The 15,221-nt window shown below is 49.7% G+C and overlaps 1 long non-coding RNA gene and 1 other non-coding gene across 2 annotated transcripts; both read left to right on the forward strand.

The window, feature by feature from the left end:
- Positions 1-236: 236 nt before the first annotated feature.
- LOC139437503 (uncharacterized) lies at positions 237-4,489 on the forward strand. Its single transcript, XR_011647346.1, has 2 exons — positions 237-414; positions 4,253-4,489. It is a non-coding gene; the product is annotated as an uncharacterized lncRNA (long non-coding RNA).
- Positions 4,490-9,308: 4,819 nt separating this feature from the next.
- Positions 9,309-9,411, forward strand: LOC111759628 (U6 spliceosomal RNA). Its single transcript, XR_002793550.2, has one exon. It is a non-coding gene; the product is annotated as a U6 spliceosomal RNA (small nuclear RNA).
- Positions 9,412-15,221: the final 5,810 nt, after the last annotated feature.

Here is a 15,221-nt window from a genome sequence, read left to right on the forward strand (position 1 = left end):
TTGAAGTGGTGACTTTTGAGTTGTGACTAGAAGAATGAGAAGGGGCTGGCTGTGGGGGAGATTGGGGAAAGGTCTTTCCTGGCAGCGGGAACTGCATGTGCAAAGGCCCGGGGGTGGATGACCCCGGCCCCACCCCGCGCCTGCCGTAGAGCGGATGTGTGGGAGCCGGCCACACTCAGCTCCTGTCGGAGAGCCCTTGAGTCAGCAGGAAGTCATGTGGTGCAGACAGGGGCTGGGCTAGACCTGGTCACACAAAGGACCTTTGACCGCCAGGAGGGCAGGGCCGGGCAGCTCCCTCTCGTCAGGGCCCAGGAAACCCTGGGTGGGGACGTCTCCTTCTCCGGAGCCTCGGGTTTCCTGGGGCGTGGTAGCGGACGGCAGGCAGCGTGGTGACCTGCCTGGGCAGGCCAGCAGGTGAGGTCCCGCAGCCCCAGGTCTAAGGCCACGGCCCCTTCCTGGCCGAGGGATCTGGGCTGGGTCATGCCCCCTCTCTGAGCCTCTGTTCCCTAGTCTCCAAAATGGGACTGAAAACAGGACCAGCCTTCCAGGGGTGGTGTGGTAGAGTGGGTGGAGCTATGCGCGGCCCAGGAGGTGTCTAACCCAGGTGGTCAGTGTGGTGGTCGGCCGCAGAGGCTGGCCGTGACGGCTGTGGAGGGCCAGCGGCAGTGGGAGGTGGTACTAAGCCTGAAGACCGGCGGTGGAGCATGGCTTGGGTTTTTGCTCCAGACAGACCTGGGTTTGCCTCCCAGATCTCCTGCTTTCTCGCTGGGGCAGCAGTGAGCTTCCCTCTCCATGCCTCAGTTTCCCCATCTGTGACAGGGATAACGAGAGCATTACCTGAGGCAAGGACTGTAAAGCACCCAGCAGGGGGGGTCTGGTGCTGTGTTTACAGAATGGTCCAGGACTCTGGAGGGCAGCCTTGGGGGATCCAGGACAGCAGATGCCTGCAGGCCACAGGGGCAGAAGAGGGTGGACAGAAGGAAACCTGTGGAGCTGGTGGCTGAGGAGCCACAGGAACAAATATTAGCACAAGCAGGAGCTGGGCCTCCCTCCAAGGGCAGGGGGAAGTTTGAGGCTGATGCCGGGGTTTCTGGAAAGTTCCAGCTAACTGGCAAAAGCAGCATAGCAGGGCTGAGTGAAGGGCGGGGATCCGCGGTCAGCCTGCAGGGGTCAGTGCCCTGTGCTGGGTGCCCTTGGGCGGGTTCCTTCACCTCTCTGCCCTGGTTTCCTCCTTCGTGAAGCAGGGACAAGCTTGTCCCTACCCTACTAGGCCACGGGATTGGCGAGAGGCCAGCTGGCAGAGGCCCCACAATGAGACACAAGCCTGAGGGCATCGACCGCCCCTGGCCGGGAGGGGGAGGGGGATGTGAGCAGGGCCTGGAAGAGCCGGAGGCGCAGCAGGCAGCCCTGCATGTGGCATGTTTGCGTGAGCACGTCTGCAAGCCCGGCCACGGGCGACGGGGGGCAAGCCCGGCTCAGGGGGCGGAACAGCAAGGACACAGACCCCAAGGACGGGAAACAAGGCGGTGAGAGCAACAAGGCACAGGCATCTTGGCAGGCCTCCTGGAGAGGCACTGGACCCAGATAAGGGAGACAAACCCCCAAGATAAGGCGTGTGGACTTCGGCCTGGGGCAATAGGGAGCTTCGGGAGGTCCGGGAGGACTGGCCGCCCTTCCGGGAGTTAGCACAGCTAGGTGCTCAGGGAAACGGTGTTGAGTGTGTAAACGAAAAAATGGGTGAATGAGCATTTTTCGGCCCATGGGGAGCAGATGTAGCTCAATGGTTGAGCACCTGCTTCCCAGGTACAAGGTCCTGGGTTTGATCCCCAGTACCTCTTTAAAAAAAAAAATGAAGTTGCCTGTTAAAAATAAATATATAAATACTCATGTAAGCAAAATAAAATGCTTCTCTTGACCCCCATCATCTTCCAACAAACACCCCGTTCCTCTCCTCCCGGCCACACACCAATCTCTTGAGGGAGTTGTGTCCACTCCCCAGGACAATTCTGCACCTTTGTCCCATCCTTAGTGGGCTCCCAGGTGGCTCCCATTTCTCTGTGCCACCAGCATGAGTCTTGAGGCCACAAGCTCCTTGTCGCCAAATCCACTCGTGGCATCCGTGCTCAGCACACCTCTCGGCGCGGGGCGACAGCCTCGCCTTCCCGAAACAGCCTCCCACCGCGGAGATCGTGGCTTCCCCGCAGCCCTGCCTCTGCTGCTACCCCCCTTCCAGGTGGCCTCTCCTCCATCAGGGGAAACTGGGTGCTGCCAGAGCTCCCTCCTCGGACCCGCAGCCCACATATCCTCTGTGACCTCATCTGCTCCGGGGCTGTAAATAAATCCTGGCCCTGAAAAAACTGTCTCCCACCGCATCCCTCTTCTCTCGTCTCTCTCCTGGGCTCTGGACTTGAGGATCTGATTGCCTACTTGATATCTTGATTGCCTCAAAGACTTTTTCCAACCCCCTCCACACCCCCCACCTACAGTTTGCACTCCCTGCTCCCTGGTAAGTGGCGTCACCCTGTTTCTCCCAATTCCCTTGCTACTACCTCCAAAGATGTCCTGAACTGCCCACTTCTTGCCGACCGCACGCCCACTGGTCCAAGCTACCACCTTCCCCCCATGACTCCTTGCCGGTTGCTCGGCTGCCACATTTACGCCCCACCAACCAGCGGGAACATTTTAAAGCATGAATCAAAATGCATCACCTGTGAACGCACAATTTTGCAATTATGGCAAATATCATTGACTGCATCCTTTGGATGAATTGTGTGTTTATTAATATGTACCAATAAAATTGATTTATTTTTAAAAAATGCATCACTGGCCTGCTGAAAATCCTCAGTGGCCTCTGGCTGGCCTTCCAAACAACTCCAAAGTTCTCACCATGGTCTACAGACCCCTGTAACCTCTCCAACTTTGCCTCCTTCCCTGCCCTGCGGCCACACACTTCCTTGCACTTCCTCCAAGCCAAGATCATTCCTGCCTCAGGGCCTTTGGACATGCTGTCCCTCTGCCTGTAAATCTCTTCCCTCAGTTCTTTCCCTAACTGCTTTTCTCCTCTTTTAAACCCCAGCTGAATCATCTCCTCCTCTGAGGTCCCTTCCCTGACCATCCAATCAAAAGAGCTTCACTCGAGAACAGATGTGGCTCAGGCAGTTGAGCGCCCGCCTCCCACATGGCAGGTCCGGGGTTCCGTTCCCAGTGCCTCCTAAAGAAGACAGACAAACAACAAGCAAACAATGAGCAAAACAGATGGGAGAGCTAACTCCAGGCAGGGGTGGGGGAGGGTTGTTTGTTTTGTTTTGTTTTGTTTTGTTTTAAAAAAAAGAACCTCATTCTCCATCCCAGTCACTCTCAAGCTTGTCACCATTTTTCTTCCGTAGATTTTAGCCCTGTCTGGAGATCAAGGCTGTGAATGGAAGCCGGGCATGCAGCACAGTGCCTGGCACACAGAATATATGCTCAGTAAATATTAGTTAGATGGCTGGATGGCTGGCTGGATGTATGGATGGATAAATGAATGAATATCTGACCAGATAAATGAATCTAAACTACACCTTTAATCATATCATTCTCCCACTCAAGAACGTTCCTTGGCTCCCTGCTGCCTATAGACTAGAGAACAAACTCTTCTGTGTGACAAAGTCCTCTGAATTGGTCCCAAGTGGTGCCTGCTGCACCCCCAGAGGACAAACAAGTCATTCATCCTGAACTATTCGAAGTGCAAGTCCTCTGCCTTCCCACCTGGTCATGCAGCATTTGAGGCAAAGGTCTTGGCACCTTCCTCTCTGTATCTCTGCATTCAGAGATCTCTGATGACCTAATAGATGAATGGGTGAGTGAGTGTGAGTGTGAGTGAGTGGGTGTGGGTGCATGCAGGAAGTCCCACTGTGATTCAGAAGCCCGTAAATGAGAAGGCTCCGAAACAGGAAGCTGAGGCCCAGAGAGAGGTGAACTTTTCAAATTTAAAAGATGGCAATAGGAAGTGGATGGGCTCAAATGATAGGGCACCCGCCTACCATATGGGAGGACCCAGGTTCGATCCCTGGGGTCTCTTGGTGAAAAAGAAGGATAGAAAGTGAGCCCGCGCAGCGAGCCAGTGCCTGCATGGCCAGCCGAGTGCCCGTGCAAATGCCCACGTGGCAAACCAGTGCCTGCACAAGCGAGTCACGCAGCAAGATGATGACGTGAAGCGCAGCAGAGACCAGGAACTGAGGTGGCGCAATTGACAGGGAACCTCTCTCCACAGCAGGGGTCCCCAGGATCGAATCCCAGTGAATCCTACAGGAGAAAGAGAAGACAAAAAGCGAAACAGATACAGAAGATCACACGGCAAATGGTCACAGACAGCAAAAACAGCAGGGCAGGGGAGGGGGAAATTAAAAAAAAAAAAGATGGCAATAGTTTCCTGGCTTCAGGTCCCTGGTCAGACTTCAGAAGCCTGTCGAGCTACTAGGAACCAGGCTGGCAGTGCCCCTGGGAGGGGCCGATTAGGATGACAACAACCTGATCCCCCCACTGTAAGAGCTGTGCAACATCAGATTAATAAAAACATACTCCCACCCAATTTCGACCAAAGCCACGAAAACTCGCAGAGCTGGAAGTGACAGTTCTCGGGATTTCCAGGCTCACTGACCTACTTCTGGTCTTTGCAAACCTCTTGGGCCCTTTCCGACTTGAACCTCCTGGTTTGCGGGCGGGGTGGGAGCAGAGCTGCGATGCAGGAGGAGCAGGTGTGCCTCCACTCTGCCCTCAGCGGCGTGGCCCCGGGCTGAGGCTTCTCTGAGTCACTTCACTGAATGATGAACTTGTCACCGCAAACTGCCACAGCGTATTTTTCAGGTTCTTTTCATCTGTCCCCTTCTTTGGCTGGGTTCACTGGGAAGCTGATCAGGAGGCTCGGAGACTGAGCTTTGTTGCAGGTGGTTTTTGGGGGGCTGCTCTGGGGAACAACGCCTGCGAGGGGGTGAGGGCAGCGGGCCTGGGTGGGGCCTGCTATGCTGCGATGCGCTCACAAGAGAGGCCTCAACGTAGCTCTGAACTTGGGGGGCTTCTGAGACAAGGCGGCTGGGTCTTTAGGTCCCTCCAGCAGCCAGACACTGTGTGGACTGCCCCTGGGGAGGGCACGTGGCCTTGGGCCAGGCGGGTCTCCGGCTGAAGGTGAATTCCGGGGAGGCCTGACTCTAACACTCCTGGGGCGGGCGGCGGCGGGGGTGGCAGAGGGGGTGTGCCTGCCTGGGCCCCCGAGGGGCTTCTCTTCACGTCAGCACCCGAGTCAACCCCACCACCTCTCATCCCAGGCTCCTCTCTGCTTTCTCAGCTTTCATTCCCTTTTTTGTTTGTTTGAGATTTTCTTTTATTTATTTCTCTCCCCTGTCCTCCATTCCCCCTGTTGTCTGCTCTCTGTGTCCATTCGCTGTGTGTTCTTCTGTGTCTGCTTGTATTCTCCTTAGGCAGCTCTGGGAACCGATCCTGGGACCTGCTGGAGTGGGAGAGAGGCAGATACTCTCTTGCGCCACCTCAGCTCCGTTCTGCTGCGTCTTCTCTTTTTCTCTCCTCCGTGTCCCTTGTTGCATCATCTTGCTGTGCCAGCGCTCTGCGTTGGCTGGCACTCCCGCGCGGGGTGGCTTTCCCACGCTGGGCGGCATTCCCAGGCAGGGAGACACTCCTGCGCAGGGTGGCATTCCCGTGTGGGCCGGCACTCCACGTGGGCCAACTTGCCCTCACCAGGAGGCCCTGGGCATCAAACCCTGGACCTCCTATATGGTAGACCGGAGCCCAATTGCTTGAGCCACATCCACTTCCCTCAGCTTTCGCTCTTGACCTTCCACCAACACATCGAGTCCAAACTCTACCCGCAGTCGGAAAGCCAGGGGGGGCTCCCAATGCCTAAATCAGATCGCTTCACTCTGCAGCTTAGACCCCTCCAAGGGCCACCAGAATAAAATCCCGGTAAGTCTGATCCCCACCTCTGACCCTCCCTCTCCACTGCACACCAAGCCACAGTCTATTGCTTGAGGCAGCTCTGCCCCACCTCAGGGCCCTGGTACTTGCTGCTCCCTCTGCCTAACTCTTCCCTCAGATCCTCCCACGCTGGCTCTACAGCCTTCAGCTCACATCGGAACTGCCACCTCCTCGAGGCATCGCCCTGACCACCTACTCTAAAGCGGTCCCACATCCCAACAATGTCCCTGGACGTTACCTTCCTGCCACTTCTCAATGTCTGAAACTGCCTTCTGACTTCCTACCTCCTTCCCCTGGAGTAATTCCCTTGTCCTTGCCGCATGTAGTGCCTGGACCAGTGTGACAACGCCCCACAGATGCACATTATCTTACTTAATGAATGGGTGAATGAGAATTTCCTGATTCTTTGATTGTCTCTTATTCCTAATCTTGCTTTTTTTTTTCCTTCACCTTCATCAGATGTGCCAGGATTTATCTATTTTACGGGGCTTTCTTTTCCAAGAACCCACTTTTCATCTTATTTATCACTTCTACTAATTTGTTTTAATTTCATTAATTTCAGTGTTTACTTTTAATTCCCTATTCCTATTCTCTTTTGTTTTTATTCTATTTTCCATTTTCTTAAGGTAAATACTTAATCCATTTGTTTTCAATGGTTGTTATTATTTTTAAAGATTTATTTCTTTACTTCCCCTCCACCTCCAAGATGGGTCCCTCACCCATCAGTTCATTGGGTCTGTTCACTGTGTCCACTCATCTTCTTTTGGAGGCACTGGGCACCAAACCCGGGACACCCAATCACTCGAGCCACATCCGTCCCCATTTTTTTTTTTTGTCTGTAAAAGATTTACTTTTTATTTATTTCTCTCCCCTTCCTCCCCCCCACTCCCTGTTGTCTGCTCTCTGTGCCCATTAGCTGTGCGTTCTTCTGTGTCCGCTTCTTTTCTTGTCAGCGGCACCCAGAATCTGTGTCTCCTTTTGTTGCGTCATCTTGCTGCATCAGCTCTCCATGTGTGCGGCGCCACTCCTGGGCGGGCTACATTTTTTTCCTCATGAGCTCTCCTTATGGGGCTCACTCCTTGTGTGTGGGGCTCCCTACGCAGGGGACACCCTGTGTGGCAGGGTACTCCTTGCGCACATCAGCACTGAGTGTGGGTCAGCTCACTACACAGGTCAGGAGGTCCTGGGTTTGACCTGAGACCTCCCATATGGTAGGCGGACGCTCTATCAGTTGAGTCAAATCCACTTCCCTCCCATGGTTTTCAATGTTTTGTTTTGTTTTGTTTTTTAAAGATTTATTTATTTATTTTAATTTCCCCCCTTCCCCTGGTTGTCTGTTCTCAGTGTCTATTTGCTGCGTCTTGTTTCTTTGTCCGCTTCTGTTGTCATCAGCGGCACGGGAGGTGTGGGCGGCGCCATTCCTGGGCAGGCTACACTTTCTTTTCACGCTGGGCGGCTTTCCTCACGGGCGCACTCCTTTGCTCGTGGGGCTCCCCCACGCAGGGGACACCCTTGCGTGGCAGGGCACTCCTTGCGCACATCAGCGCTGCACATGGCCAGCTCCACACGGGTCAAGGAGGCCCGGGGTTTGAACCACGGACCTCCCATATGGTAGACGGACGCCCTAACCACTGGGCCAAAGTCCGTTTCCCTTCAATGGTTTTAAGTAATAAAAGTTTTAAGGCTATAGAATTTCCTCTGTGGACAGCATTAGCTATGTCTCATATGCTTTGGTATGAACAGTTTGAACAGTTTTTATTTTTCATTACTCTTCTGGCTAGATAATTTGCTATTTCAGTTAACTTCTGATTCAGGAGTTACCTAGAAGAGTGGCTCCTGTAGTTCAAGAATTTGGACTCTCTTTTAATGATATTATATTATATTATGAAACAAGAATGTGGCTTGGAAAACTCTCTACCATGAGTTTTGAACTTTGCCTCTCACCGACTTTGACGAGGTCAAGTTACTTTGCCACTCTGAACCTGCTTCCTTATCTGTAAAGGGGGCGCCATAAGCAGTGACTAAACAGCTTCTACAGAAGAAGGAACTGATCATCTGGTTGAAAGTTGGGGCTTGGAAACTTGTCTTGAACCTGTATTTGCTTAACAAACTCACTGTCTTTTACTTGTATGCTTATCTGGGGTAGCTTTGGGGGTGGGGTGGGATTGAAACTACAGGGAAAGAACCAAAGGCACCTCCCTATATCCCGGGGTCACCCCTGTGAGGCTGGCTAGTCAGGGATTAAAAAGACTAAGCTGCAACCAGGCAGAAAAAACGTGCCGTTAAACACGTGGCCGTGGATACCCCCCAAGGTGGCTGCTGGAAGAACCTGTAACTCCACTCAGACCAGGATTTCCTCCGGAAGCTAGGAGAAGCCCAGGGTATTCTCAGGGCCCTTATCATTGCGCCCTCCTGGGGGAACGATGGGTGGGGTAACTGATCAAAGCAGCAAACAACTGGGAGTTCTACCCTGACATTAGCAAAAAAGTCGAATAATTAACGGTTTAAAAAGTAAACCAAAAATCCAAACGGGCCCTGTTCTTGCCTTTTTCTCCTTGAATCAGCCTGCAAGTAAATGTGGGGATTTGTACTTTGTACTGGGGAACTATAGTCTGTAAATTAGTCCTCGTCACCTCTTTTCAGCCCCTTTGCTCTCTACCTGGGACCCATAATCTGTTATTCTCTCCCATTTCTCTTTCTCCATTCCTTAATATATCACTGGCCTAACTAAACCGGCTTGCACTTGAAGTTCATTTTTTTTTTGTAGCTTAGCCAAGAACATAGAAAAAGTCCCACAACACCTTGATGCAATGGGAACCCAAATGCTAGTTCCCTCCTGTTACCCACAATGTCCCAGTACTGGGAGGGTGCACAGTTGCCTAAAAAGATATGACCTCAGGGAAGATTTGGCCCAACAGATAGGGCATCCGCCTACCACATGGGAGGTCCAAGATTCAAACCCAGGGCCTCCTGACCCATGTGATGAGCTGGTCCATGTGCAGTGCTGATGCACACAAGGAGTGCCGTGCCATGCAGGGGTGTCCCCCACATAGGGGAGCCCCACGTGCAAGGAATGCACCCCGCAAGGAGAGCCGCCCAGCATGAAAAATGTGCAACCTGCCCAGGAGTGGCACCGCACACACAGAGAGCTGACGCAGCAAGATGACGCAAGAAAGAGACACAGATTCCAGGTGCTGCTGATAAGGATAGAAGCAGACACAGAAGAACACACAGTGAATGGACACAGAGAGCAGACAACCGGGGTGGGGGTGGGGGGCGGACAGGGAAGGGAAGAGAAATAAATAATAAATCTTAAGGAAAAAAAGATGATCTCTGGGAGCTTGCTTCAGCAGCACAAATACTAAAGTTGGAATGACACAGAGAAGATTAGCACGACCCCTGCTCAAGGTTGACATCCAAATTCATGAAGCGTTCCAAATTTTTCAATAGGATTTATCATTTTTTTAAAAGCAGGTTTACCACTGAAGCCTCTGGGAAGTGGGTGAAAAATCTGATCACTGAGTAATGATTCATCTTTAACATCACATGTGATGTTAAAGCGTAATTCATACCAGTTAGGGAGTGAATTGCTCACAGAAAACTTCCCTGGGTGGTTAAGGGTCATGCAACTTCTAGTGAAAACAGCTGTTCCTTTCTCACCATTCCCCTCAGCAACATGCTAAAGTCATGTGACATACAGAGGCTGGGATATGATTTCCAGGCAGATGGCGGGTGGCAAGGTGAAATAGTCACAGGAAAGCGGTCTCCAGTTGGCAGGGAGGCTAGGGGTAAGGAACGTGTGGGAGGGGGCTATCCATCTTCAGTTCTGAATTCTTCAAAGAACAAGGACCAGGAAATAAGCTCTATAGCTGGGACCTAGTTCTGCAACCAGAACTCTACAGCCTGGAGCGGTTGCTTCAACTTCTCTGGGATTCCATTAATTTCTGTAGCAGGCAGACGAAGAGAAAGTAGATAAAATCAGGGATGTGCTATATTTTTTTAAGGACAAACTGAAAAGCAAAGAAATCTGAGTAGACACATTTCATTCATTCATTCATTCAACAAAGATGTTAGCACCACCTATTATTGCCAGACATTGCTCTGGATGGTAGAGAGAGTGAAGCGTCCTCCCGAGCTGATGGGTATGGGGAATGACAGGAAGAGATGAGATGTGGAGGCACCTTTGGGACTTGGAGCTGCCCTGGATGGTGCTTCAGGGGCAATCACCGGACATTGTAAATCCTCCCAGGGCTCACTGGATGGAATGGGGGAGAGTGTGGGCCATGATGTGGACCAATGACCATGAGGTGCAGAGATACCCAGAGATGTACTTACCAAATGCAATGGATGTGTCATGATGATGGGAGTGACTGTTGCTGGGGGGGGAGGGTGCGGTGGGGGTGGTGGGGTCGAATGGGACCTCATATTTTTTTTAATGTAATATTTTTACAAAATCAATAAAAAAAAATAATTAAGGGAAATTAAAAAAAAAAAAAGAGTCCTCCCGATATTTAGTTGGGGGGGGGCAGGAATGGATAATAAACAAGCGAACGAGTAAATGAACAAGTCGATTCACCTAGTGAGAAGTGGTGTGAAGAAAAATTGCACAGGAGGATGACTGGGACAGGTGGCTGCTTTAGACTGGGTGTTCAGGGGAAACCACCGAGGTGATAACACCTGAAATCAGAGGCAAGGTCCCAGAAGAGGGGAGAGCAAGGGAAAATCCCTTGAAGCTAGTGCCCCTAACATCAGTTTTAAGCATACTCTGATTATTTGATGACTATATTATATGAGGAGTGCCAGACTCAAATAAAAAAACTTCATCTTTTATACTTCACACTGAATTAGCTGGGCCAAGCGCTGGCAAACTTTTTTTGTAGAGGACCAGAGAGGAAATCAGGGAATTGCAAGGTCTCGGTCAAAGTTACCCAAGTCTGCCGTGCAGCCCCTCAATTCCGCCACCCTAGTGACTCAATACTGCCACTGCAGGGCAAAAAGCAGCCATAAACAATACTAAAGGAACGGGCGTGGCTGCGTTCCAGGCAAACTTTACAAAACCAAGCAGCTGGCTGGCCATAGTTTGCCAACCCGATTAGAATGAAATCGAATGGAAATAAGACCGATGAAGGAGAATCCCAGAATAAGGAAAGAGTCCAGGGGAAAAAAAATAACCCAACATGTTGTTTAGGCTGGTCTGCCACCATGGAGCACGTAACACAGGAGGGTATCAGACCACCCAGTAAGAGGTGACCACGCAGGCCAGGCTTTGTCAGCACAAAGGCAAAGGACGTGATTGTGAGGAGTGACAAATCAGAGGCACGAAGGAGCAAAGGGCCACACCGCAGGAAGGACATGGTATTACATAAAAACCTGTACAGTCTTAGATCCTGGGACATGCCTAAGGGAGTTAGCGCAGTGGGGACACACTATGTTTTGGTGTCTGTCCTTTTGGTGCCTGAACAGGTGATCAAAACCAAAACTGAGCAAACCCTTTAGAACAGAAAGGAATGGAGGGACTCTGAGCTGCCTCCTGTCCCTTCCTAATGTGACACCCAGCATGAAGCTTTTTTTTTTTTTTTTTGCCTTTCCTCCTAAGGAGAATGAAGGACAAAGATTCTGTGTTAGGTGTTCAAATATTTGCTGAATGAATGAAAGAATGAACTTTCTCAATGTGCAGTCAATATAAGAAATGGAGATAAAATAATCTAAGGTACTCTCACTACTCAGTTTTATTTTGTATTGAGCCATAAAAAAGGAAGTTCTGCTATATGCTAAAATACGGATGAACTTGAAGACATTGTATTATGCTAAGTGAAATAAACCAATATGCAATATCTAGAATAAGCAAATTCATAGATGCAAATAGTAGATTAGAGGTTACCAGGGGCTGGGAGAGGGGGCCAATGGGGAGCTATTGCTTAATGGGTACAGAGGTTCTGTTTGGGGTAATGAAAAAATTTTAGTAATGGAAAGTTCTGACAGCAACACAATACTGTAAAAGTAATTGCATGCTTACAAATAGTAAAAATGGCAAATTTTGTTAAATATATGTAACTATCAAAAAAACAAAGTCTTACTCTTAAAACAAATCCACAAGAGAAGTGACTGTTACTGGAGTCTATCTAGGTTCTTGGCTGTGCGGCAGAAATGAATTTCAAAAGCCAGTCATTTATTCAAGAAGGTGGGGGAGGAGAAATGGGAGAAAATAACAGAAAATAATAGAGCAGGGGTCCCAGGCAGAGAGGAAGGGGATGAAAAGAGATGAAGAGGACTGATTTACAAGCTACGATTCCCCATGATAGATTATAAATCTCCAGTTTGTGTGGCCACGTGGTGGAGGAAAAATGGCAAAAACTACACACAGGGCAGGATGGGTCCATAGGCAAAAGGGCAAGGCGAGAGCCTGCGCTCTGGTTTGTGCCTGGCTTTTAAACTATTAACCATTCCACCCTTTTGCTAATGAAGGGGAGGGGGTCCCAGCTGTTTGCTGTTTGGATTGATTACCCCACCCATCAATTCCTTAGTGAGGACCCAATGATAAAATTTCTAGGGAACAAGGGGCTTTTCCTCGTGCTCAGGAAGGAGTCTTGGTTCTAGGTAGCAGAATCCCGGGGGTGGGATTCCTCCAGCAGCCATCTTGGGACGTTCTGATGTCCACGTGGACTCCGTCAGGTTCCAGATCCATTTATTAATTCCCTATCTTATTAGCCTGCTTCAATTGAGCACTAAGATTTCTAGTTTAAAGAACCATTTTACCACAAACTAGAAAATCCATAAGATTTGTTTATCATTTAGGGATTTTTCTTCCTTCACACTATTTTTGGTTAAGTCTATTGTCTAATAAAAATGTAGTTATGCAGAGCAGCTGTACTCTGTGGTTGTGTGACGGCTTTGTATATCCTGGGTTCAAACCCTGGTACCTCCTAAACAAAATTTTTTTTTATTAAAAAAAAATCTGCTGAATGAATGAATGAACTTTCTTAGTCTGACAGATAAGAAATTGAGATGGGGAAACGGACTTTGGCCCAGTGGTTAGGGCGTCCGTCTACCATATGGGAGGTCCGCGGTTCAGGCCCCGGGCCTCCTTGACCCGTGTGGAGCTGGCCATGCGCAGTGCCGATGCGCGCAGGGAGTGCCGAGCCACGCAGGGGTGTCCCCCGCGTGGGGGAGCCCCACGCGCAGGGAGTGCGCCCGTGAGGAAAGCCACCCAGCGTGAAAAGAAAGAGCAGCCTGCCCAGGAATGGCGCCGCCCACACTTCCCGTGCCGCTGGCGACAGCAGAGGCGGACAGGGAAACAGGACACAACAAATAGACACCAAGAACAGACAACCAGGGGAGGGGGGGAAATTAAATAAATAAATAAATCTTTAAAAAAAAAAAAAAAGAAATTGAGATGATAATCTAAGGTACTCTAAATTGTATTCTTGGGAAGCAGGCATGGCTCAAATGATAGAGAGTTTGCCTACCATATGGAGGGTCCAGGGTTCTACCCCCAGGGCCTCCTGACCTGTGTGGTGAGCTGGCCCACGCGCAGTGCTGCCGCGCAAGGAGTGCCCTGCCACACAGGGGCTCCCTGCATAGGGATGCCCCACGAGCAAGGTGTGCGCCCTGCATGAAAAAAGCACAGCCCACTCAGGAGTGGCACCGCACACATGGAGAGCTGACGCAGCAAGATGACACGCAAAAAAGTGACACAGATTCCCAGTGCTGCCTGATAATGCAAGTGGATGCAGAAGAACACACAGCGAATGGACAGAGAGAGCAGACAATGGGGGGAAAGAGGAGAGAAATAAATAAATCTTTAGAAAAAAAATCATATTCTTTATTCAGCCACATAAAAGGAATGAAGTTCTGATACACACTACAACATCAATGAACCTTGAAACATCATATTATGCTAAGTGAAATAAACCAGACACAAAAGGAAAAGTATTGTATCATTCCACTTATATGAAATATCTAGAATAGGCAGAGAGTAGATTAGAGGTTCCCAGGGAATGGGGTGGGGGTAATGGGAGCTACTGCTTAATGGATACAGAGTTTCTGTTTGGGGTGATGAAAAGTTTAGTAATGGAAGGCAGTGCAGTAACACAATACCGTAAAAGTAACTGTAGGCTTAAAAATGGTTAAAATGGCAAATTTATAGTCTTATTCTTAAGACCAACCCACAAGAGAAGTGATTCGGTACCAAGATTTCTATTTTAAAGAATAATCTTAATGCAAACAAATACACAAAATAGGAAGTCCATAAGATTTGTTTGCCTATCATTTGGGGATTTTCCTTTTTTCACACTATTTTTGGTTGAGTCTACTGCCTAATAAAAATGTAGTTATGCAGAGATAGTGTAGCTCAGCAGTTCAGTGCCTGCTTTGCACTGAACTGGTCCTGGGTTCAATTCCTGGGACTGCCTGAAAAAAAATTTTTTTAATTAAAAAATGTAATTTTAAGGCTTTAAGTGCTTATGTCTGGAACAGATGGTTCAAGGTTTCTTTTAGCAAAATAATTTGGTAATTCTGGAGATAAGACTCACTATGGTAAAGATACAGTCTCCCCAAATTAATACTTCAATGTAATATCAATCATAATCTTAAATAGAATTTTTGAAAAAACTTATTTATTTTTCTCCCTTTCCCTCCCCCTCCCCCCATCCTGCTGTTTGGGTTTTTTTTTTGCTCTGTCCATTCACTGTGTGATCTTCTGTATCTTTATCTCTTTTTGTCTTCTCATTTTTTCTCCTCTACGATTCACAGGGATTCAATCCTGGGAACCCTGAAGTGGAGAGAGGTTCAGCTGTGCCACCTCAGTTCCTGGTCTCTGCTGCGCTTCACCTTGACTCTCCCCTTCGTCTCTCTTTTGTTGCGTTTTCTTGCGGTGTGACTCACTTGTGTGAGCACTAGCTCACCGTGCGGGCACTCAGTTTGCCGGGTGGGCACTGGCTCACCATGTGGGCACTGCTCACCGTGCGGGCACTCGCCTCGCCACGCAAGCATTCGGTTCACCACATGGGCACTCACACGGGCACTCAGCTTGCCATGCAGGCACTTGCGTGGCACTTGGCTCACCGCATGGGCACAAGCTTGCTGCGCAGACATGCTTTCTCTTTTCACCAGGAGGCCCCAGGGATTGAACCCGGGTCCTCCCATATGGTAGGTGGAAACCTTATCATTTGAGCGATGTCTGCTTCCCAAGAGAATTTTAATGGAACTTGACAAAGTGAATCTAAAATTTAATTTGATTGAAAAAGTATTCAAAA

Source organism: Dasypus novemcinctus, chromosome 24 (genome assembly GCF_030445035.2).
Source record: "Dasypus novemcinctus isolate mDasNov1 chromosome 24, mDasNov1.1.hap2, whole genome shotgun sequence".
Lineage (NCBI taxonomy): Eukaryota > Metazoa > Chordata > Mammalia > Cingulata > Dasypodidae > Dasypus > Dasypus novemcinctus.